Raw genomic sequence first — 22184 nt, 5'->3', positions numbered from 1 at the left:
GGGGAGCTCCCAGCTACTCAAGCCCCAGCCTCTCCCAGCAGGGGGCGCTGTGGGGAGTGGGGCAGGAGTACTGGCAGAGGGGCGCCCTGACCCATCCCATGCCCAGCATCCCTGAAGGCGACAACGTGCCATCCCATGCACAGTGAGGAAGGAAAGCATCTCTGGCTTGAACAGCCCCGACCAGCTCCTGGATCCTGTTTGCAAACATGCGGCGGAGCCAAGGCATCCTAGTGGGAAGCCGGCAGTGCAGGAATCTGGCCCGGCCCTCTGGAGCAGAGGGGTACGAAGGCGGGCCAAAGGCTGCCCTCCCCCTTTGTGCCTGATGCTGGGGGCGGGAAGGGAAGCAGGCCTGGGGCTGGGACAATAACTGAACCCCCCCCCCGCTTCCGCCTGGCAGCCTCCACCTCTCAGCCATGAAGCACCAGAGCAGGGGAAACAGTAAACCCTGGCTCCCTGCCACCCCCCGCTCCCCTTGTGTGCTGGAGACAGGACTGTGGCTGGAGCACCCCACGCCCCAGTCAGGGGGCTCCCAATCCTGCTGTCTGCCTGCTGCCCCCCGCACCCGCTAGGGACAGGGGCATCCATTCCCCGTTTGGCTGGGCCCGTCTGGAGCGAGGGGGAAGGGGGCTGATGGCTGGGCCCTGAATGGAGGGCTGCTTGGCTGATGCTCCCCATGGGGGAGGGGAGCGCATGAGCTCAGCAGCAGGAACAGGGGCAGGATGCAAAGGGAAGGGAGCCTGGTGCATGGCGGGGAGGAGCTGCACATCCCCCCATGAGCTGCAGGGCTTGGGGGAGGCCTGAGAGGGGAGGTGGGGGAGGGGTGTTCACCGGAGCTCTGCTTGCGACAGGAAAACATACAGCAAGGATTGTTACATCTCCAGCACTGAGCCCCCCTGCCCCATCCCTCCGCCTTCCCAGCCAACCCGCTTCCCCTGACCAGCTGGTCCTTAACTAATGACCCAGCTCCTGTGAACGGTGCTGAACCCCATCCCTAGCTGACAAGATGTCCCCAATCTCCAACTCCGAGCACCCACCAGGCTCCCAGACACCCTCCTGAGCTCGGCCTACACCCACCAGGCACCTTAACAAAGACTTCACTTTTACTAAGTTCAACCCACCGTCCCCCTGCTGCAACATGCTGGCCGCCCAGCTAAAACCCCAGCTCTTTGGCTCAGGGACTACTTGTTCTAGTTTTGTCCAGCACCTGGCACTCTGGGGTCCTCGTCTGTGACTGGGGCACTCCTAGGCACTACTGCAGTGCAATTAATAGACTAAGACAGAAAATACTCAAGTTTAAGGTCCCACTAGCAGCATCAGCTCAGCACCTATGTTATGCTGCACATTTGATCCCCAAGAGAAGAACAGAGAATTCCGGTGTGTGCCCTGGTGCTGAGGTGGCAGTGCTGTGGGACTCTTCGGTTCTGAACGCAAGAGCAGCCAGACGGGGCCAGACCAAGGTCCCTCCAGCCCAGTGTCCTGTCTGCCAACAGGGGCCAATGCCAGGTGCTTCAGAGGGAATGAACAGAACAGGCAATCATCAATTCTGCAGGTATTTTTGTGCTCTGATCTCTGCGAATTTAGTGCTGCACTTACAAAATTCTGTGGATTGAATTTCCTAGGTTTTTAAAGAGGAAAAAAATCCATTGCTTTCAGACGTCCCTTCAACCAACAATAATGTTAATACCCCTACCCTGCACTCTTCATCGCTTTGCAAAGGATGGGAGAAACTGAGGCACACTTTCCCTTCACACAGATACTTCCCTCCCTGGGTGCAGTCCCAGGAGAGGAATCCAAACTTAGGGAAGTGGCTTCACCAAGCATCTTGCAGGCTACTGGGAGAACTGGCCATAGAACCCATTCTCCTGAGTCCCTATCCAGTGCTCTATCCACTAGGCCACACAGCCTCTCCACGGCAATCTTTGCTAGCTGTGCACGGATCCTGCAAACAGACCCAGACAAGCAGGGTCAGAGCCTCACCGGGGCTTCATTCGCACAGATCTGCTTGCAGGATCTCAGCCCTTGAGATTTAACTGCACAAGCTCAGCATGTGATTTTCAACCAGTTGTACCTCAGTCACTAAACCAAAAAGATTTGGTCTCCCACCCAAGCCAAGGCCACAGTCCCCAGGAAGGTGTTCATCCAGGTAAGCCTGGAGTCAAACCTCAGCTGGCTTTGCCCTGAATACTGCTGGATATTTTCTCCACTCTCCAATGACTCAAAGGGCTTTTGCTCAAATTTTCCAAAATAAAAAAAAACAAACAAATAATTTCCTTCAGGCAGAACCCCCCCAAGCCTGGAAAATTCCTGCCCCGGACAGCACATGTTTTGGAAAACTGTGAACATCTGAAAAGCAGCAGCGGGAAGAAGCGTCGCCGCTGAAATGCCACCGAGAAACAGCAATGCTTCTTGGCGGCATTGCGGCGGCAGGGTGTCCTGCAGGCACACAAAAATGCCCCGGGGGGTGCCATGGCGCCCGCGGGCATCACGTTGGGGACCCCTGGGTTAAGGGATCTCTGCAGAATGGCAAGCCCACCCAGGCCAGACCCCTGCCTCCGGCGTGACCCCCTACAGCTGGGCTCTGCACCCTCTTCCCCCAGGCTGGCAGGCCAGGGCTGGCTGTCTAGCATGAGGGCGCAGCAAGACCCAACCCTAGGTCTGGCTGCAGTGGCTGGCCTCAGCCAGGGGGCTCTCCCTGCAACTCCCTCCCTGGGGTCTGTCCTGTGATGGAGACAAGCTGGAGCAGCAGCGACACCCGCCCGCCCCCTCTCAGCCACAGCCCCTCCGGAACAGCACGTCCTTCTCCACGTAGAGGTTGCAGAGGGGAGGATACAAACAAGGGATTTCACTGCAGGAAAACTCCTGCCACCTCCATCCCATGGTAGTCTTGAGGAGGATGGGTGGCCAGAGCCCCAGGCAGCCATCTGGGTGGGGCAAACCCCAACAACATCTCTACCCAACTCTAGTGCTTCCTAAGGAGCTCCAAGCAAACATTAACTAATAGAGCCCCTGACACCCGGGTCAGGCTCATTATCCCTGTTAAAGGTGGGGGAAACTGAGGCATGGAGCGGTGAAGGGACTTCGCTGAGGTTACTGGCACAGAACCCAGGAATCCTGGCCCTCAGCCCCCCTGCTCTAACTGTTGGCTCTCCCTCCCTCCCGCCAGTCCCTTGTTAACACACTAACACCACACAACAGGATTTTGCCCTTGAGGGAGAAGGGCTAGGCAGCATTGCAGCTGGTATCCAGTCTCACCTGATCACTCAGGCTGAGAAGCAGTTTTCAGACACCCCGCCCACCCCCCATTTTCACTGGCTCCTCACACAAGATCACCTGAAGTTGCATTTTTTTTTTTAAGTGATCAAAATTCTCAACAGTTTTTCAGCAAAACTGAAAAACCAAAACAAATCCACTTCCCTGCACCAGGGCACGTTCTATCCAGACTGCTGTGGAGGGGGGTGTCTACAGACCCCCAAACTCTGCTCTCTCCCCCCTCTCTATCTGCTGGGCTTCACGAGACCAGTCCCTTGGCAAAAAGCCCGAGTTACGATTCCCTAAGGTACTAATATTTAGGCGCCTGTCTTTGGGGATCTGGGCCTTGGAGACTCGGTGAATACAGATGCTTTTCACGCAGGTTGTAAGTACACTTGCTGTGTTGACACCCACTTTGCTGACTTCAAGCCTTTCAAACTAATTCAAGACGAACATGGGAAAGGGGCTACACACCTTTGATTTGTGTAGCTCACAAAGAATGTTTTTAGAAACAACTGTGCAGGTGGCATTTTAATCCAGTTAAGATCCAGGGGCATTGTTTGCCACCGTGTATTTTTGCCATGAGGAAAGTGCTCTGTTGGAAGGGCTGCAGGGAAAAGGGAACATACTTGCACAGGAATTAAAAGGTTTTTGGCAGGAAATTATTAGAGAGATTCATCTTATAACAAAATGCTAGCTTCCCAGAGACCCCTTGACCTGCTTACTTAATGTTCCCACAAAGGATCTACCTTTTAAACAGAACGACAAATTAATTTCTTTTATATTATTAGCAGCAAGACTTTGTATTGGAAAAATGTGACTTCTCTTCCTATGGAATTGTAGTATAGTAAAATATGGACTGGCCTTGTCATGGAAAAGCTTTCACACACAAGAGAAGCACTGAAAAGAGGATAGTTATTTAGAACATTGGTCATCTTTTTGGGGCGAATCAAAGGAGGAGGGCTCCCCAGCCAGCGAGCCAGGTTCTTTAGCCAGGGTCTTTGACTATTAATCTCATCCTGAATAAGTAAAAAGTAATGTATGGTGTAGTATAGCAATGTTTTATTGTAACTTTTCTTTAATAAAAAGTTTAGAAGACAAACAAAAGAACTAATTCCAATAGTTTCCTTCAGATTTGGCTTGTTTGGCAGATCTCAGCAAGATCTAAAAATGAAGCCAAGTTTGAAAAAAACAGAGGCGTGGTTTTAAAAGTTAAGAATGTTTAGGGATCACTGCTGACATGAGATTTTCCTTTCCCCCCACTTATTTATCTTTAAACAACTAGGAAATTAAATGCAAAACTATATTCCACTGTTACACGCATTCAAGTCAAGAACAACAAAAGTTCATGCTGACCACAAATCCTTAACTCTGCCTCCTTGGGTCATTTGCATTATGATACTGTCATGCCCACATTCTCTTGGATACAAGTGTAGCTGCAGAAATTAAAGACAGTGTTATTCTGGGTTATGAGACCCTGCAGCTGAAGGTTGTGTCAAAATGCAAGCACCTAAGGGTGCAGAGTTGACGGAGAACACAGACGGGGAACTTGGTTAAACTGTTCATTCTGATTTGGGCATGTCCTGACCATTGATCGATTTGTTGTGGAATGTGTAAGCTACATGATTAGCCTCATTAATGGATGAATGAGGGTGGCCGTATTAGCACGGATCCAGCAGCCCCTCTCCAAACCGGACACAGACTTCCCAGTCTTCCTGGGAACACCAGAGATTCACTAACCCACAGAGCATTTCTATGCCCCTGTGCTGCCCCCTGCCCTGGCACGGCCTCTGCAGCAGGGCAGAGATAAGGACCATGCAACTGTGTGTTAGAGACCCTCTCTCTGAGCCGTCGGAGAGGCACTTGATGACCTCCCAGGGGTGCAAAGACCCCTGCCAGGCACCTCACCCCATCCTGCACAAAGACCATCCTATCCCTCGGGGTGAAGGCCAGCTTACCACTCCCACTCTTCTCCCATTGCCTCCCCTGAGCACTATAAACTCATGGCACTCGTGAAAATGGCTGGTGGATGAAGAAGTCCCAAAGGAAGATCGGGGGATCCTTTGGGCAGGACAGTGGGGTAGAGGTAGGCCGTGTGTCCAGAGGGATCCCCCTCATCTGCAGCTTGGCAGAGTGAGCGGGTTGGGCACCAGCAGAGCAGATGCCAGCCCCAGCTGCCCCATGCTGAGTGGCATTCAGCCATATTGCAGAGGTGGGTGTGTGTGAGAGAGAGAGAGAGATCACCAGTGCCTCTGTGATGGCTCAGATACAAAAGCCCCCTCCAATGCCCCTCTCTGACCCCCATAACACAGTCCCTTCTCTCTGCCCTACTCACCCTCCAGGGACCAGCCAGCCACCTGAGTGCTCCAGCCCTGCACCCCTTGGCAAAACTCAAGGCGGGGGTGGGAAGCGCTCTAATTAGATTTCTCCATAACCTCACTGTGCGGGGAGCAGCGCAAAGGGGTGACACGGCCCCACCATGGGGAAATGCAGAGATGGGGCTCCCTCGCCACAGCCAGCCCAGGGTTCATCACCCGCCACCCGTCCCAGAGCAGGGCGGGTGGCTCTGCGAGAGCAGCGGGGCACAGAGCCGGGGCGGGGCTATGCAGAGAGAGGGACAGCGGGAGAGCTGGCTGTGTGGCTGAGCTGCAGGGCCACCAAGACAAAGCCCGGAGGGCGGGGGGGCTGCTCCCAGCTCAGGGTGTTGTGGAGGAGAAGGCTCTCGCAGGGCCAGTGCAAAGACAAGGCAGGAGCTGAGTGGAGAAGCAAGTGACTCAGGGCCTGATCCTGCCCCTTTTGGAGTCATGACAGGCAGGCAAGGACTCCATTCCCACTTGTAAATGACCTTGCAAGGCAATGGAAGGTCTGCTCTGGACTCCCCAACAAGCTGACAGGTATGGAGACCTAGGAGGGCAGGCATGAGATGGATCCTGCCACAAATGGGGAGACAGGGGCTGCTGGGGCCCCCCGCTGCAGACAGCAGCGGCAGCCTCCGGGAGTGGACCCTGCCAAGGACGGGTGGAGGATGCTGCATTTAAAGGGGCGGGGGAGGAGAAACAGTACCTAGGGTCAAGGAACATGAGCGGAATGACCACGCTCTGCCCCACCCAGCAGCTCCCCAGGTCACCCTGCTGCCCCAGCACACACCCAGCTGCCAGGCTCCAGGACAAGGCCACGAGGTTCTGCACCAAGGGGCCACCCTCTTGATCCAGCCTGTCCCACTGTCAGTGCCCTGGAAGGAGCCACCAGCTGCGTGTTTATTCTGCGGGAGGTAAAACAGGGAGGGGAGTTGCTCTTGGAGTTGACAAATGGATTCTCTGCCTGCTGCCTCAGAGCTGCTGATGCCCCTCAGCACTGACTCATAGCCCCTTGCAACCCTAGCCCTGGGTTTCCCTTGTCACAGCTCTGCCAGTGCCCCTCAATCTCAACCTGCAGTCCCTGCTAGCCCAGCTGTGGGCGTCTCTTCTGCAGAAACTCCAAACAGAACCAGTCTGTGTGATATAAACACCGGAATCGCACTCCTTGGCCAGGGCCCAGAGCAGTCTTGGGCACACCAGAGCACGGGGCAGGAGGGAGTAGGACAGAACAAAGGATCTTGGTACAAATGGGCAGCCAAGGGGCAACATGACACAAATAAGCATCCAGCCTGGAGCTGCTCCATCTCCAGCTGGGATAGCGGAGGCAAGAAATCCCCTGGTGGGCCATTCTGGAATAAGCTGTCCACAGGGGACATCCCTTCCTGACCCTGATCAGCAGCTGGCTCATACCCCCTAGCAGGAGGATGTGTACCAGTGCCAGGGGAGTGTATGGTACCCCTCTGGGTCACAAGGAGCAGACAGAAAAGGGTTACGGGGCTGGGAGGTCATCCATCCCCTGCCCGGTCACATTATCCAGATACATGGTCAAGTCTCCTGTCAATCATTACAGAGCTATCTGGTGGCAGTGAGTCCCAAAGGCTAATTATGTCCTGGGTTGATCTAAGGCCAAGCAAAGCTCTTTGGAGCAGGTCGAACAAGTTACACAGCACTAGGGCTGGCATGTGCTTAGAGTGCCTCCCAAGCGGTAGCACAGGTGACTCCATGTGGGGCAACCTCCTCTCTGAGTCAGGGGCGGCTCTGCCATCAGGAGGAGTGGTAACACTGAGGGTCCTGCCCCCTGTGCGTATGGGTAGGCCTCACTGGCGCTTTTTGCAAGAGGGTGGGCACTAAACCTGCTGTCTGGCCCAAACCTCCTTGCTGGGGGGGTTTCCTGCCTGGCGTCATGTGGCTGTGCATGGCACCACCCTAGAGGTGGCCGCAATGTGCCAGAGTGGAAGCTGCAGAGAGCTGGGGGAAACTTACTCACCAGGGGTCCATTTGCTGGGGAGCAGGTCAGGTAATGGGGGTCAGCACCAAGCTTGCCCAGAGAGCCCTGCAAGGTGGCTTGAGCACTGGAGGGGTGATCAGAGCCACTCTGGCTAGCACTGCTAAGCCTGGGAGGGGCTTGGACACAGTAGCAGGGGTGAGGGAGGGTGCAGGGTGTGCCTCATGGTGGTGGTGGTGGGGTAGTCTGCTTGGCTCCCCCAGCTCCTCTCTCTCTGCCTGGGCATCAGAGAGCGTTTGCCAGGCAGGGCTCCCCTGCCCAGCTGGGCCTTTGGACTGGGTCAGTGGGGGGGCTGAGTGCAGGGTGGGGTCAGGCTGCACCCCTGGTGCTGCAGGGGCATGGCAGCCCCAGCCCCACACCAGGCCCAGGCGTATCAGGCTACAATGTAGAAGGGGTGCTGCGACCATCTGTCTCTAGGTCCTGGGGCTCCCAGCCTGCTTGCAGCCAAGCCCATGCGTCCCTGCTCAGCTTGGGGGGAGGTGGGAAGGGGCAGCTGGCAGCTCCAGCAGGGGCAGTGACTAACCCTTCCATGGGACCCTGAGTCACTGGCGCGGCCCCATGACCTGTGACCGGCTCCACGGGGGGAGGCCGTAGCGCAGTGCCCAAAGCCTGGGGCCTTGGCATGGAGCCCTGGGGTGCTCTCTGCCTCCCTGTCCACATGCCAAGGTGGCATTCTGCCCCCCTCACCCTGCTATTGCTATTCCTGCCCCATCTGGACCTGCAATGTGCAAAGCGGTGGCAAGGGGTAGAAGCCCTGCCATGGCTCCCTGACACACAGGGACACCAGAGCTTGCTGGTAGAGCTGGGGACACTAACTACCAGACTCTGGCTGCCCTGATGGGAGCAGGAGGGAGCCCAGGCATTGGGCATGCCGAGCCCCATCCAGGTGCTGATGCGCCTTGCCACCGCCCATGGGGCCTCAGTACCCTGTTTCAGACCCAGGGCCACCCATCAGCAGCTGGCCCCTCCTGCACTCTGGGGCACGGCCCAGTGTCTCCCCCTCCCATTGTTCCCACAGCCTGGCCCACGCCAGGGCAGAGCTCTCCAGGTACGGCCACGGCGATTGCCTTGGCTCTACTCCCGCTGGGCTGCTGGCACCTGGAGCAGGGCCATGGCACATCCTGCCGCTTTGACCCTGGCCTGGGCACCGTGTTCCCATGGGGTTGGGAGGAGGGAAGGGCAGGGGAAAATGTGCAGTCCTCCAGGAGCTGCTCCCAGTTCAAACCAATGTCCAGCAGTGGACAAGTTTAAACCAGCTTCTCCCCAGCATGGGTAGCAGCTGGTGCTCTCTTAAACTCCAACTCCATGCCAATGCTTGGCAAGAAAGAGATGTCCTCAGTGCTGGCCCAGGGAGGAGTCTGGAGAGCAAAGAGTCACGGGGAGAATGCCCCCCTGCCCAGCAACATCTGGGGAGGGGCCTGGGTAGAGGGGACAGTTCTGTATGTACATGCTCACCCCAGGTGCTCATTAGGGAAAATGAGGCACAGGGCGAGGTCCTTGCACCTGAGTCCCCTGCTAGGGCAGGGATGCCAGTTTGTCATGAGCCCCGAGCATTAGCCTTTCACAAAATAGCAGAGATAATCCAATCCAATCCCCTCGCCCTCCCGCATCCCCATCCCAGGGATGAAGGCCTAAGTGGGATGGCTGTGGGCCCCTGTGCCAGGGGGTACCCCAGTGGCTGGGGGAGATGTGGCTTCTTCCCCAGCCCTCACCTGGAGGAAGGGACCACTCTCCCCTCTTCTCCATGGCACAATTCTCCGATTTCTTCATGTTGCTCCTCCTGGGGAGCTGGGCTTGAGGGGCGGGCTGCCCTAAGCCTGCCAGGGCCCCTGTGGGAAGGTGGTTTCTTAACTGTCCTGGAGGGCTGGGCAGCTCTCTGGACCCTGTGGGTGCAGTGTGGAATGCCAGGAGGGGAAACAACACAACCACAGTGCTGGGCCCCTGTAGCTGGCTGGAGGGGAGGAAGGTGAGCTGTGCTGCAGGCCCCTCCAGGTGGGCCTGCCCCTCACCCCCTGGTGCTGACCAGCTGCCTGTGCACGGCTCCCCTGCAGTGCACATCTGAACTCTGTGCTTCTTGCAGAACGTATTCCTGGAACAAGGAAACAGCCTGTTCCTTCCCAGGGATTATAGCCCAGGAGGCACCGCAGGAGAGGGAAGGGGGGGGCTGACCTGTGAATCAGCGGCAGAGCACCGAGGCCTCCTCCCTGCGCCCAGGGGCACAGGCGAGCTTTGCTGCCTTAACCCCTTCCTTCTGCAACAGGCCTGAGGCCCTCTCTGCTCCTGGGGGAGGCCAGCCTTGAGAACTGGCAAAGCTGCTGGAGGCGAAAGCACACAGAACCACCCCAGTGCAGTCCTCTATGGATCTGTCAGCAACTCCACCCGGGGGTGGGGATGCATGGGGAAAGTGGGGTAGGTGTCCTGGCACCCCCAGAGGCACTGGAACCTTGCCCACAGACGAGGCCACTGAAGCACCAGGATAGAGACTGCAGGTCCTGATGTGCACCGAGCCACTAGGCTCGAGGGAAGCAGCACTGGCCTGGAGCTAGGGGCCTCACGCTGAGGGCGTCCGGCTCAGCCGCTCCACGCTAGCAGCTGTGGAGGAAACTCCCTCTGTCATGTCGCTCCTGCATGGGCTCTAATCCTGCAGCCGCCCTCCCCACCCTGTTGAAGCAGGGATCCCCAGGATCTGCAAACACAGGCCTCTGTGCATGTGAGGCTGTGGCCAAGCTCATGGGGTTTAGTGATTTCTGGCTAGGACTACTAGCTTATTTCCAGCTGCTGGGAGAGTCCAGGAGTTCCTCCCACAGCCAGTGCTTCTGCCCCAGTCCCCACAGCACCCCCTGCTGGGAGAGGCTGGGGTTGGAGTAGCTGGGAGCTCCCTCCCACAGCCAGCGCTCTGCCCCTGCTGAAAGAGGCCAGGGCTGGAGTAGCCAGGAACTCCCTGCACTCCCACGCTCTTTCCAGCGGATCCCCTCTGTAGCTGGTAGGGGGGGGGAAGGGGGAAACAACACCTCTCTGGAGAGGTTCCAGGGTCTGGGATGCTGCATGCTCCATGGCATTGGGGGGGGGGGTAAGAGGTGCCTTCCCCTCCCCCACCAGGGGCAGATTCTAGGGCTCGGAGCATGAGCCTAATGGGCACAGCCCCTCAGGGTGGGAGAGATCAGCACTGGGGGCCCAGGCACCTGGAAATGCAGTTGCCAGTTGCGGAGGCAGTGGGGGAGGGGAAGGAGGGGGTCACAACCGGATGTGCCTTGGCGGCTGCAGTTCCTGTGCAGGCCCCGGAGGTCTCCACACCCCCGCGCAGGGCAGAACGCTGCAGTCTCCACACACAGCTGCTTGGGGGAGGGATGGGGTGTTGGCCAGCAAACTGTGCCGGGCACAGTCCCATGGCCCCTTCTGCTAGGGAATCCCCCCAGCCACGCCAGGAGAGCTCACTCTGGAGCATGGCGTCCCACTGGCAAGGGAGAGGTGCCTGCAGCCCACAGGCGGGTCAGACCACCCGCACAGCTAGTCAATGGCTGATCTCCACGGGGCCAGTGCCTGGCCAAAGGAGGGGGGGATGAGGATGGTAAGTGGAGGCACAAGGGGGGGGATTAGTAAGAATGGGGGTGACATTAAGGCTGAGTAGTGGAACTGCTGGCTCCAGCAGGCTGCAGCGTTGTCTCCTGGGATGCTGGAGCATGGGGATTTTGAACTGCGAGCACTGGGGCAAGATCTGAGCCTTGCGTGTTGGGGAGCCCCCCCATGTTAGGGATGCAGCATCCCCATCTGGTGCCTGGGGGATGGGACTTGCCACCTCTCCGCTCCCTGCCCTTGGTCTTCTCCAGCAACTCTCTCTGCTGGGCAGCCTAGTGCCAAGGGACGGATCCATGCAAGTCACTCTGTGCACTGAGCTTTCAGCCAAGAAGCAGCCATGACGCCTTTGTGTGCAGCCAGCCAGGGCAGGTAACCTGATCCTGGGAAGCGGAGAGGCGCCCCAGCCCTGCCCAGCAGAGAGCCCAGCTGGCAGCCTGCCAGGAACCCAAGGGCTGCGGCTCTTTGGCATGAAGCACAGATGGCAGCTGCCCTTGTGTTTAACATGGAGGTGCAGGCTCTGGCAACAACAGTGCCCAATGGCACTGCCCTCCCTGAGCCCCACTGCTTGGGAGGAGAGGGGCAGCATGCTGGGGCAGGGGGCAGACACCTGTGCAAGCAGGACCCATGCTGTGGGGGGGGGGGGAATAGCACCAACAGCAAAGCAGGGGGTCTGGATTCCTGCCCCATAACAGCAGTGATGGGCACAGGTCCAGCCTCGAGAGACATGGCAGCGGTGCCTGGGCTCCCTTGGTTTAATCACAGGTAGAGTGTGGCTCTGCTGAGCATAGCGACCCCACAAGTGCCATGTGCCCAGCCATTCCAGCACCATGCCATCACCTTACCACCTGCCAACTCCCCCAGGGCCTGGCACCAAAGCCCCTTGGCTAGGGTCCCATGCACAGGGCACTTCACGAGGGGCAGAGTGGGTGCAATGCACTGTGGCTATTGTCTGCCTCCCTGCAGAACACAGCTCGGGTGGCCCTGAGAGGCCGGGCATTAATCCAACTCCTGGGCCAAACGCTGGGCCTGACTAGCAGAGAACAGCCCCTCCCCAGTCCTCTGAGAAAGATCCTGCAGGCTAAGTCCTAACTTTGGCGATACCTGCAAAGCCCCCCCACACCTTGCAATGCCAGCTTTGATCCTGGACCTCGTTAACCACATCTACTGATGGGGCGGGAGCCCAGCTAGTCTCCAGCTGGCTCTCCCAGGGCACAGGCTGTGCAAGGGCTCACAGGAGCCAGAGGTGACTAAAGGTAGCAGATCCAACTCCGATATGCTGCAGGGGCACCAAGCAGGGAACTGCTATGGGGAAGCAGCTCCAGGGCTGAGGACTCGGCAGAACCCGGGTTGGCACTGGATGGGCCCAGAGTGCAGGGGGGGGCCCTCCCCTCCAGGGTCGGCCGAGGTAGCACATCCCCTCCAACACTCCGTGGGAGCAGGGGGCACACGCAGGCCGAATGGGGATGGCTAGAGAGTCGTGTGGCTGGATTGAGTGCTGGTCACAGGAGCTGGCTGGGAGCCCTGGATGCTGGGCAGATACAGGCAGAGCAGCCTGCTTCCACTGCCATGTCCCCCCTCCCCTGGAGGAACCAGGCAGTCTCTGGGGCTGGGGGGTCCTGGAACCCTGCGGAAGCTGCCAGTAAATGGCAGCTGACAGGGCAGTACCATGTGCACTGAGAACGCAAGGGGTTAAGTGACCCCCGCTGCTGTCCCCAGCTCCCTAGGTCTTTCTCTGGCCCAGGATGTCAGAGCTTTGGAACACATTGATCTGGTTGGCACCTGCAACCTGTTGTCACGCTGCAGCGGGATTCTCACAAATGCAGGGCTCCTATCACCCCAGTGGGGCCCGATCCCATAGGTGAACTCTGAGCAGGCTGGAGACCTGCTAGTCCCCACAGCAGGAGGGCTGGACATCTGGACAGAGCATCCTGGTGCTGCACAGAGGTCGAGCGTGGGGTAGGCATAAGAGAGGCACTGAGCCGGAGGAGGGACAGACACAGGCTGGGCTGTCAGGGCACGGCCCAGCTAGGACAGCTGGCCTGGCTGATGTGCGTGACCCCAACAGATGATTCAGGGATCCCAAGTGGAGGGAGGCATCAACCTCCAGCCTCTCAGGTGCTTAGGTCCCACGCCTGGGGCAGGTCTTTGCTCATTATCCACCTGGGTGGGACCTGGACTGAAATGGGTTGGGAAAGGCCCCCACACCAATCCCCTGGGTTCTGACAGGGCTGGAGTTCAGAATAAAACTGGCCATTTTCATCCTAGAAACGATCACACATGGCTTGCACACGCTGTCCCTGACACACACATGCTGTCTCACGCTCTCCCAGTGACACAAACACCCCAGTGTTTCTCCCCCTTATCCTGTAAATAACAAAGCTGATCTATTTGAACCAGAGTTGGAGGGGGGTGGCAGCAGCGGGAGCCTGAGCATCTCTGGGAGCCCTGGTGCTGGTGGGCTGGGACATGGCGGAGTCACACACACCCCAGCTCCCGAGGAGCCTGTGCTGCCCCCGCAGCGGGTGATGACACACACCAAGGGGATCATGCTAATCAGTACCGAGAATGCCAGGAATGAGCATACCAGCCACCCACCCACCACTCCCTGCTTGGCCAGATCCCCAACCCACCCCCCTGCAGGGCACTCACACCCCCCTAGGCAGTGGAGGGGGAAATCACAGGGACTTTCCACACTGACCCCCCCTCCCGGAGTCCTGACAGGGACTTTCCACATTGACCCCCCCACTCTCCAGGACCATGGGACTCTCCCCACCCCCCCCACAGATGTGTACACCCAACGCTGGACAGGCTCCATCCTCATGGGACAAGACACCCTGCTGGGGGTCCCTGCGAGGGCTGGAGGAGAGTGGGAAACACAGAACACAAGCCTAGGGGCTCAGGCTGGGTTGGGGCCCTGGTGCCAGCTGGCCAAGGGGCTGAGAACAAGGCTGGGGAAGGTGGGGTCTGCTCTCTCTGTGCTCCCTGCTCCTCTGGCACTTGCCCCGGTTGTGCCTCCTTGGCAGCACCCGGAAGCTCTCTACGGCTCTGCTAACAGTTGGATGCAGGAGCAGGATGGGGCAGGGGAGGGGCAACAGGCTGAGCCGGGAAAGGAGCAAGGCCAGAGGGCAGCCTCCTACCGCAACGTAGCGAGAGGAGCTGCACCTAGATGCCTCTGTTTCTTGCCCCTCAGGTACTAGCCTTACCGGAGATCCTCCTCCCATAACTCACCGCGGGGTTCCTGGTCATCCTTACACACAGGGGCAGGGCATGGAGCCCTGGTGATGTCGGGGCCCCACAGAGAGCTGGTAAGAAGAGTCTCTCCCTCCCCCAGGCCCACCCCAGGGGCCCGGGGTAATTCCAGGCTGATGCCTGGGTTTGTGCTGTGGGCCAGATGCAGACACTTTCAGTTCCCTCTGGCCTCCGCTCCTGGTGGGAGGTGCTGAGCCCCAGGGCAACTGTGACACCCAGAGTAGCTGAGCCAGAGCTTGGCTGCCCCTCCCACAGAGTGGGGCATCAGATCTGCTCTGACCCAGATTCCCAGGGGTCTGAGGCACTGCAATCAATCAGGGAACGAAATGCAGGGCCAGCTCCGCGTGTGGCCCCTGGCCGTTCTCCCCGCCAGAGCCTCCTCCTCTGCAGGGCCCACCTGCCATTTCCAATCAACCCTCAGCACAAACGACACCCCTTCACCCCCCCGCCCTTCAGGGTCTTTGAGTGACAGGGCAAGATCTGAGGTGCCAGTCACATCGCAGCCAGTTCCCCTTGAGCTGTGTTGTGGTGGTGGTGGGGGTGGGCAGAAAGAGATATGTGCACTTGCTGCCCCAGCCCCCTTCCAGAGGGACCCTCCCCAGATGGTGGCCTGGAAAGCAATGGGGTCAAAGTTCAGGGTCAGAGATTCCCCGCTGGGTGTTTAAGGCACTATCTTAGGTGACACAGCCCCACCCTCCTCCCTGGGGATGCCTTCCACCCCAAGGGATGGAGGCCAGGGTCGCCCTGGATGCAGCTCAGAATTTACTCAAAATTCCCTTCCCAGGTCCACCCCCCTTGTAGGAACAAACTGGGAAGGGGCAGACGCCGATTCCCCCACCCCACCCACAGGAGCAGCAAGGAGAGATAGACTCTGGGGGGACTGGACCTGCCAGGCAGAGCCCCCCATGCAATGGGAGCAGTTAGCCTGACCCTACCCCCATAGGGAGGGAGCATCTCCCACTCAAAGAGACTGTCTCTGCCATTAGAGGCTCCTTTGTCATGGAAAAGAATCTGTGTGTTGGCCCCAGCACCTTTCACCTCCACTACCCCCCTGGTAGTGCCCCAGTGGGCCCGGGTCTTGTAACACACACACACACACACACACACTCTACTCCTCCTCGGCACATGCACGTGACACCCCCCCCCCACACACACACACACCAGGACACATGCTCTACTCCTATTGCTCCCAGTGCTGGAAGGGACCTTTCAGGGCCAGGCAAGGCCATAGCCATGAGAGGTTCCGGCCGAGCAGTCCCTGGGAGGTTTCTTTCCCCAGCTACCCGAGGCCCTGTGACTCTGCTGGCACTAGTTAAGCCACCCTCCTGCAGGCTGGCTTGGCCATGCTGGAAACTTTTCTGGGATCACAGCCTCTCTGACTGGGGGACTCCGGCCACCCACTCCCTAAGGGATCTCTCCCCACTGGGGCATGAGGCACTGAGCGGCCTGGCACCAAGCTCCAGGCTCGGGAGCTGATCTCCAGTCGTTCGGACACTGGCTGGGGCAGCAGCTATATATCCAGAGCCACAACAGCACATAAATCCCCATTTATCTTCCTGGCCTGGAGCGGGCGTGTAGAAACGGCAGTTTGGTTATGAGTTCTAGAGAGGCTGCTGGTTTTGGGAGCCTGATGTGAGAATCCGGGGAGCAAATTTTCTGCAGTGCTGGGACCTCGCAGCTCCCAGTCAGGGAAAACGTCCCGTGGATGGATACCTGAGGGCCAACCGGCCCAGCAAAATGGACTGTGCTGGGACGCTGACTTCGGATGCTGAGAGACTGGGATCCAGTCCCCCCTTAACCTTCTGCATTGAGCTAAATAGATGGAGCTCCTGGAGTCTCTCACTAGAAGGCAGGTTTTCTAATCTTTGAATCATTCTTGTGGCCCTTCTCCACCTCCTTCTCCAATTTATCAACATCTTCCTTGAATTGTAGGCACCAGACCTAGACAAAGGATTCCAGCAGTGGTTGCACCAGTGCCAGCTACAGAGGGAAAAGAACTGCTTGGCTCTGATTCCATATTCTGCTGCATCTGTGTCCCAGGATCGCATTAGCCCTTTTGGCCACAGCGACGCACTGGGAGCTCGGGTTCAGCTGACTATGGAGGTACAGCACCTGGCACAAAGGGCAAAGACTAGCTAAGCCATTACACCATTACAGGAAGATTGGAGCAAGGGCTTCCCCATGCCCATAGTACCTAATGCCAGGCACCCACAGCACTCTGAGCCCAGGAGGGCAGAAAGCAGTGCTAAAGCCCTGAACACACGGACTGTTCTGGAGCCAGTGGTCTACCTCAGGAGCCTTCCCCATGAGACAGCTTTCACCCAAGGATCTCCAAGCCCTTTACAGACAATAAAGTATAGCCACCCCAACCACCCCTGTGTTAGCGGTGCAGATGCTGAAAAACAGAGAGGTGATGTGGCTAGTCCAAGAAGATAGTGGACTGCACAATCCAAGCCTTCAAATCCCCCCCAGTGTAACCACTGCAAAACACTCTCCTAGAGCTGGGAATGGAATCCAGGCATCTGGGCTCCCATGCTCACACTCAGACACCAGAGGATTCAGGGAGGCTTCCATTCCAAACCTGCCTTCTCAGTTGCTTTAACTTTTCAGTTCAAACTCAGTTGTTGGCCTTTTTTGGGTCTCCAACCAGGAAAATCCAACGATGCCCCCAGGGGACCCGGGGGGAGAAGGGGAAGAGGGTCATTCAGATATTTTTCACTCCCTTTGCTAATGGAAGGGATACGCTCCCCAGAGCCCACACATTCCCTCTGCTTTATGATTCCCAAGAGCTTGACACTTTCACCAACACAGCTCAGTAGCCTGGCTCTGTAGCTCGCTTTCTTTGGCTTTGCAGCCAGCCACTTGCGCACCGCCTTATGGCACAGGAATGCTCTGGCAAAGGTCTACAAAACAAGCCACAGTAGAGCAGGTACACCACCACCCTGGGCTGACAGATCATAGGAGTCTCTGCAACAGTGACTGGAAGCATGAAGGCAGTGGCTTGATTGCCCTGGAGTTTAACTGCTAAGCAGCTCTGTGCCTGGCTAGCATTCAGAGGGGAGACCACTGGGGCATGAGACTGCTCTAAGATATTGTTCAGCAAAGGTTGGGGACCCCATGGGTTCCTGGCCTCCCCCAAGAGGAAGCAGATTGCCCTTTGGTCCATGGATGCCCTGTCCTGTGCTTGCTTTCTCGGGGCCCCCATGGGTCAAGATCAGACTCATCACGTGGCTGCCGGCATCTCTGCCTGAGGAGCACATCCATACAGTCCCGGCCCTCGAGCAGGGCCAGGTGCTGATCCCACTGATCGCAGGTGAGGGGCCGTCACACAGATGCTGACTGCTTGTTTTCTTGGAGCTATTGGCAGCCGGTTCCATTGCTTGACACAGCCGGGCCAATTCACTAGGGAGCAAGATTAATGACAGATGGGCTCCACCGCCCACTTACCTATGGCTGGCCTGGGTGAATCACATCACTTCACATTCCTTTACTCCCCTCACCACCCCTCAGGCTCAATCCAGCCTCTGCTGTCCCCCAACCTCCTGCCAACCAGGCAGCCAGGGATGCAGCACACCCTGACCTTCCAAGACACTCACCCGGGGCCCGCCCACCATTATATAAGTGGGTGGGTGGATGAGCTTCGGCTTAACCTAGTTACCTAGTGAACTATTGCCAACACGCAAGCTGTGAACCTGCCAGGACAGCGGGCACCGCACCCAGTGGGGGAGGCGGATAGGGAGTCAGCTGCTGTTCTAGCAACAGTGAAGGGCAGAGCAGGGGACCTGGGAGAGTTTCATCCGGTTATTACAGCTGAGGGCTCTGTCCCCTGGGATGGCTGCTGGCGGTTCAGGCTAGGGGGCCTGGAGTCAGACTTTCTCCCCAGAGCTAACCCAGCCTTCTGGCCCTCCTCTCACAGCTCTGCCCCCCTGCAGCCCACATGATATGACCGGCATATCTGGCCTCCTGCTGGGCAGGAGCCCAGGACTCCAGCGACATTGTGAAGGGGCAGTCGTGAAGGAGCCATGCATCCAGGGAGTTTCTGGCAGTGCCGAAGCAGACAGCAGAGCGGCCTGCACTGCCAAGCTCAGGATGGAGTTCAAGATCCCCAGATGTGGAGCTGAAAGTCTAGGTGGAGATGTCACTGGGAAGAGGTCTCCCTCTTTCCCAAATCCCTCCTGCTGGTGGAAATCTGCTGCCCAGGACAGGAGGGAAGCCACAGGAGTCTCTCAAAAGTGGGGAAGGGGAGGATATTCTCTGTGAGTCTTGGCCATAACAATCACCACACGTGGGTACCATTCAAAAAGAGGCCTGGTGTTGGAAGGTGCCAACCCCATAGCCACCTCTGGCTTCGCCATGGATTCCAGTGCCTCATTTTTGACCCTTCCCATGTGTGGGCGGGGTGGTGAGGGGCCAACACGCTGCGATTACCCTCGAGAGCTAGTCTACTGGGACACTACCTATGCAGAGTCCCCAGAACTTGAGCCCATTCATAGCAGTGGGACACGAACTTGCCTTGACCACAGCTCTGGACCATCTCATCTGTGGAACCAATGCTAGCAGCTCTTAAGAAACCAGGGAACAAAGTCATACCACAGCAGCAGGCTCCACATCCCAGAGCGCAAACCAACCAACCCTTTCCAGGAGGTCAAGCTACAGTGCCCAAGGGGTGGTGCCAAAGTGACAAAAGATGGGCATGCCAGGCCAGGGCTGAAGCTAGCGGACTCTACAGAAGACACTTAAGCAGAGGCCAGGCCTGCAGGAGGGTGGGGGTGGGTGGGATTTAGGAGCCCGGAGGTCAGGAGATATTCTCTGTGTGCACTGTGTTACGCTGTCGGTAAGGCTAGGGCTGGTCCCAACAAGCTGGGCTGGTGGATCTGCAGCACCGCTGGCAGCCAAAGCACCGGACTAGCCATGTTGCCTGACTAAGCTGCAGTCCTTGGTGTCCCAATGGTGGGAAGAGCATGACGCTACTCAGCCAAGCGTTACCCCGTGGTCAGGTGCCCACAGAGATGCAAACAGACTGCCCAGGGGGGCCAGATACCATACTTCAGCCCCCCAAACACTCATCACGGTAAATATCCTTAGCCACACTGCCCCACAATGAGTTCCCCCTCCAACCTCCTGCCACTTGTCCCAACCTGGTCTGGATCTCCGCTGAAAAAACCCAATGCATCGGTATAAAGCCGTCCCAACACTGGGGTAAAATGGACCAGCTTAGATACCAAACCAAAAACGACACGTGCAGCAGTTGCCCTGCCCCCTGTCTGCAGCCTCTCAGTCCACCCAGCTGTGACAAACTGGGGGTTCTGCTCACACCCCTTCTGAATCATGGCTAATTTTATTCAATTGGATCATGAAATCCCTGGTAGGAAAAAAGCCTCTGGATATGTGGATCGCCCATCAGTGAGCAGGGCTGTGCCCCCACAGTGACCAGTCAGCACCCACTGATCCTCTGTCCAAAGAGAAACATCCCCAGAAGCCAAGAGCTGCTGCTGCTGGGTGGACGGCTTGTCCCCAAGGCCCCAGCAAAGCAAGCAGCCTCTTCGGAGGGTCACATCCATGCCGTGAACCATGGGTCTGTGTCACACCAGAGGAGGAAAAGGCAACACTACAACACCAGATGCGCCCTGCAAAGGCAGGCAGCCCCCACCCACACCACCTGGAGAGACTGTGTGCTCCCAGCCCAGCATCCTCCAAGCTGGGAAATGCGGTGGGTGGGTCAGGCCTAATCAGGAGAAGCCAGCTGGACCTGCGATAGCCAGTCTGCAGGAGGAGAGATTCCTCCCCTTGCCAAGGCATGCCAGACAACAGCAAGAAGGCAGAAAACCTCTGCTGGCACAGGGGATAGGCCATTGATTGGGCGCTGCTAGGCAGAAACCAGAAGCAGTCTGCAGCTCATTCACCTAACCCAATACGCCACAGATACACTGTCCAGGGCCTGAAAACCGGCTGGAACAGCCCGAGTGTCAATCTAGGACAAGCTCAAGGATTCCGCCCCCCTCCGCCGGCCCACGGCCTCTCCCTTCCCACCCATCTGCACTCAGATGGGCCGGAGTCCTGCCAGGCCTGGAGCCGACGGGGGGAAGCCCCCAGACCGCAGGCACTGGCTGGAAACCCCCAAGCCCACTCCCACGCAGAGGAGGAAGCCTCGCGTATGAATTCCCGGCAACTCTGGGCTCTCTGGCAGCTCTCGCCACCCCGGGAGCCCCCCCAAGACCGCGGCCTCCGCCAGCGCCTGGATCAGCTGCAGACCTGGCCCCGCTCTGTGCGGGGCTCTGCAGGCAGCCAGCCCCCTGACCCACCCTGGGCACAGCAAAGACGGCCCGTTCTTCCGGCTCCCCAGGCATCCCCCGAAGGGGTCCTGCCCAGTGCCCACCTCGCCGTGCCCAGCTATGCCCGGAGGAGCGTGCCCCGCAGCACCCCCCAGAGCCTGCCCCACACTGCGCCGGCAGCAGCAGCTGGGCGGCCAGCGGGAGCCCCGGACGGCGACCCCGCTCCCACCCCGCAGCTGGCACCGACCCACCTCGCCCATGGCATCAGCTCTGTTGCTATGGAAACTCACTTTCCCTGGGCATCCATCAGCCCGAACCCGAATTCAACCGCAACCAGTAGCATTTAGAAAAAATGGCAGCTCCCCAGGCGGAGGGGGGAGGAGGAGCCGGGGGACCCCCCCGGCCCCGCCCTGGGGCAGCCTGCTCCAGCGGCCCCCCCGGTCAGCAAGCCCCCCCCAGGCCTCCTTCCCCGCGGACAAGCGGGCCGCTTGCAAAGGATTTTCCTTCTAGGCAACAAAGGAGAGGGCGCAAAATATCCTCCCCTTCCCGACGCGCTGGCCTCGGGGGGCGCCTTCCCCAGCCCCCAGCCGGCACCCCTTTGCCCCAGCCCGGGGACAGCCCCGCTTCCCAGCCCCGCTCCGCCCCGGGCCCTGCGCGGCCCCCGCTCCGGCCCAGCCACTTACCTTCCAAGGAGACAAAAATGGCCCTTCGCCTTCCTCGCCCTCTTCCTCCCTGCGCGGCGCGGCCGGGGCGGGAGCGGCTCACTGAGCCTGCTGCTGGCCCGGCTCCATGGCGGGGGTCGGCGGCTGCAGCTAACAAAGCCCTGGCTCCGCGGCCCCTCCGTGCTCTGCCTCCGCTCCTGCTGCCGCCGCTGCCTGGGCCACCGCGGGGCGAGTGAGCCGCTGCGCGCAGCTCCCCGCCTCCATCCTGCCGCCCTCCCCGCTCCGATTGCACAATAGCAGCCCGGCAGCCTCATCAATATTCATAGCCTGCTGGAGGCTGAGCCTCCCTCCCCCACCCAGGCGAGAGCAATGGAGCTCCTATCTGGAGGCAGGGGATGGGGGGGAGTTGGCTGCAGCCCCCCACCCCCACTCAGGGTGGGAAAGGCAAACAAAGGGCTTTGCTGGCTGCTGGAGGCCGGGCTGGCTGCACAGGGGCGCTGGGATTTCAGCCCACACAGAGAAAGGGCAACCGTGCGCCCCCACCGGGGTTGCCACCTCTGTGGGCATCCCTCACTTTTGAGGACAGTGTTCTGGGGGCTCCGCACACCTCGCTGTGGGCTCGGGATCATCCCACATGACCCGGTTGCATGCCTACCTCCCAGCCGCCCATCCCTGGCATTGTGACCTGCCGGAGAGGAGGGCCTCAGCTACAGCTCCCCATGGGAGTTTGGAGCCTAAATAGCCTGGGGGATCCAGGCCTTGGCCCTTTTGCTCATACCTAGGCTTCGTTCCTTATGGCAGCCAAGACACTGCT

General features: G+C 58.7%; 1 protein-coding gene across 4 annotated transcripts in view; it reads right to left on the bottom strand.

The window, feature by feature from the left end:
* ZMIZ2 (zinc finger MIZ-type containing 2) overlaps nucleotides 1-21693 on the bottom strand; it is a 43410-nt gene extending 21717 nt beyond the window's left edge. For all 4 annotated transcript variants that reach the window (XM_073325468.1, XM_073325470.1, XM_073325469.1 and 1 more), the window contains exon 1: nucleotides 21392-21693. The gene's annotated coding sequence lies outside the window, so the exon portion shown is untranslated. The remainder of the gene's footprint in view (nucleotides 1-21391) is intronic.
* Between the last annotated feature and the right edge of the window lie 491 nt (nucleotides 21694-22184).

The sequence above is a fragment of the Lepidochelys kempii genome, chromosome 26 (genome assembly GCF_965140265.1).
Source record: "Lepidochelys kempii isolate rLepKem1 chromosome 26, rLepKem1.hap2, whole genome shotgun sequence".
NCBI lineage: Eukaryota > Metazoa > Chordata > Testudines > Cheloniidae > Lepidochelys > Lepidochelys kempii.
This window is presented reverse-complemented; position numbering and strand designations above follow the sequence as displayed.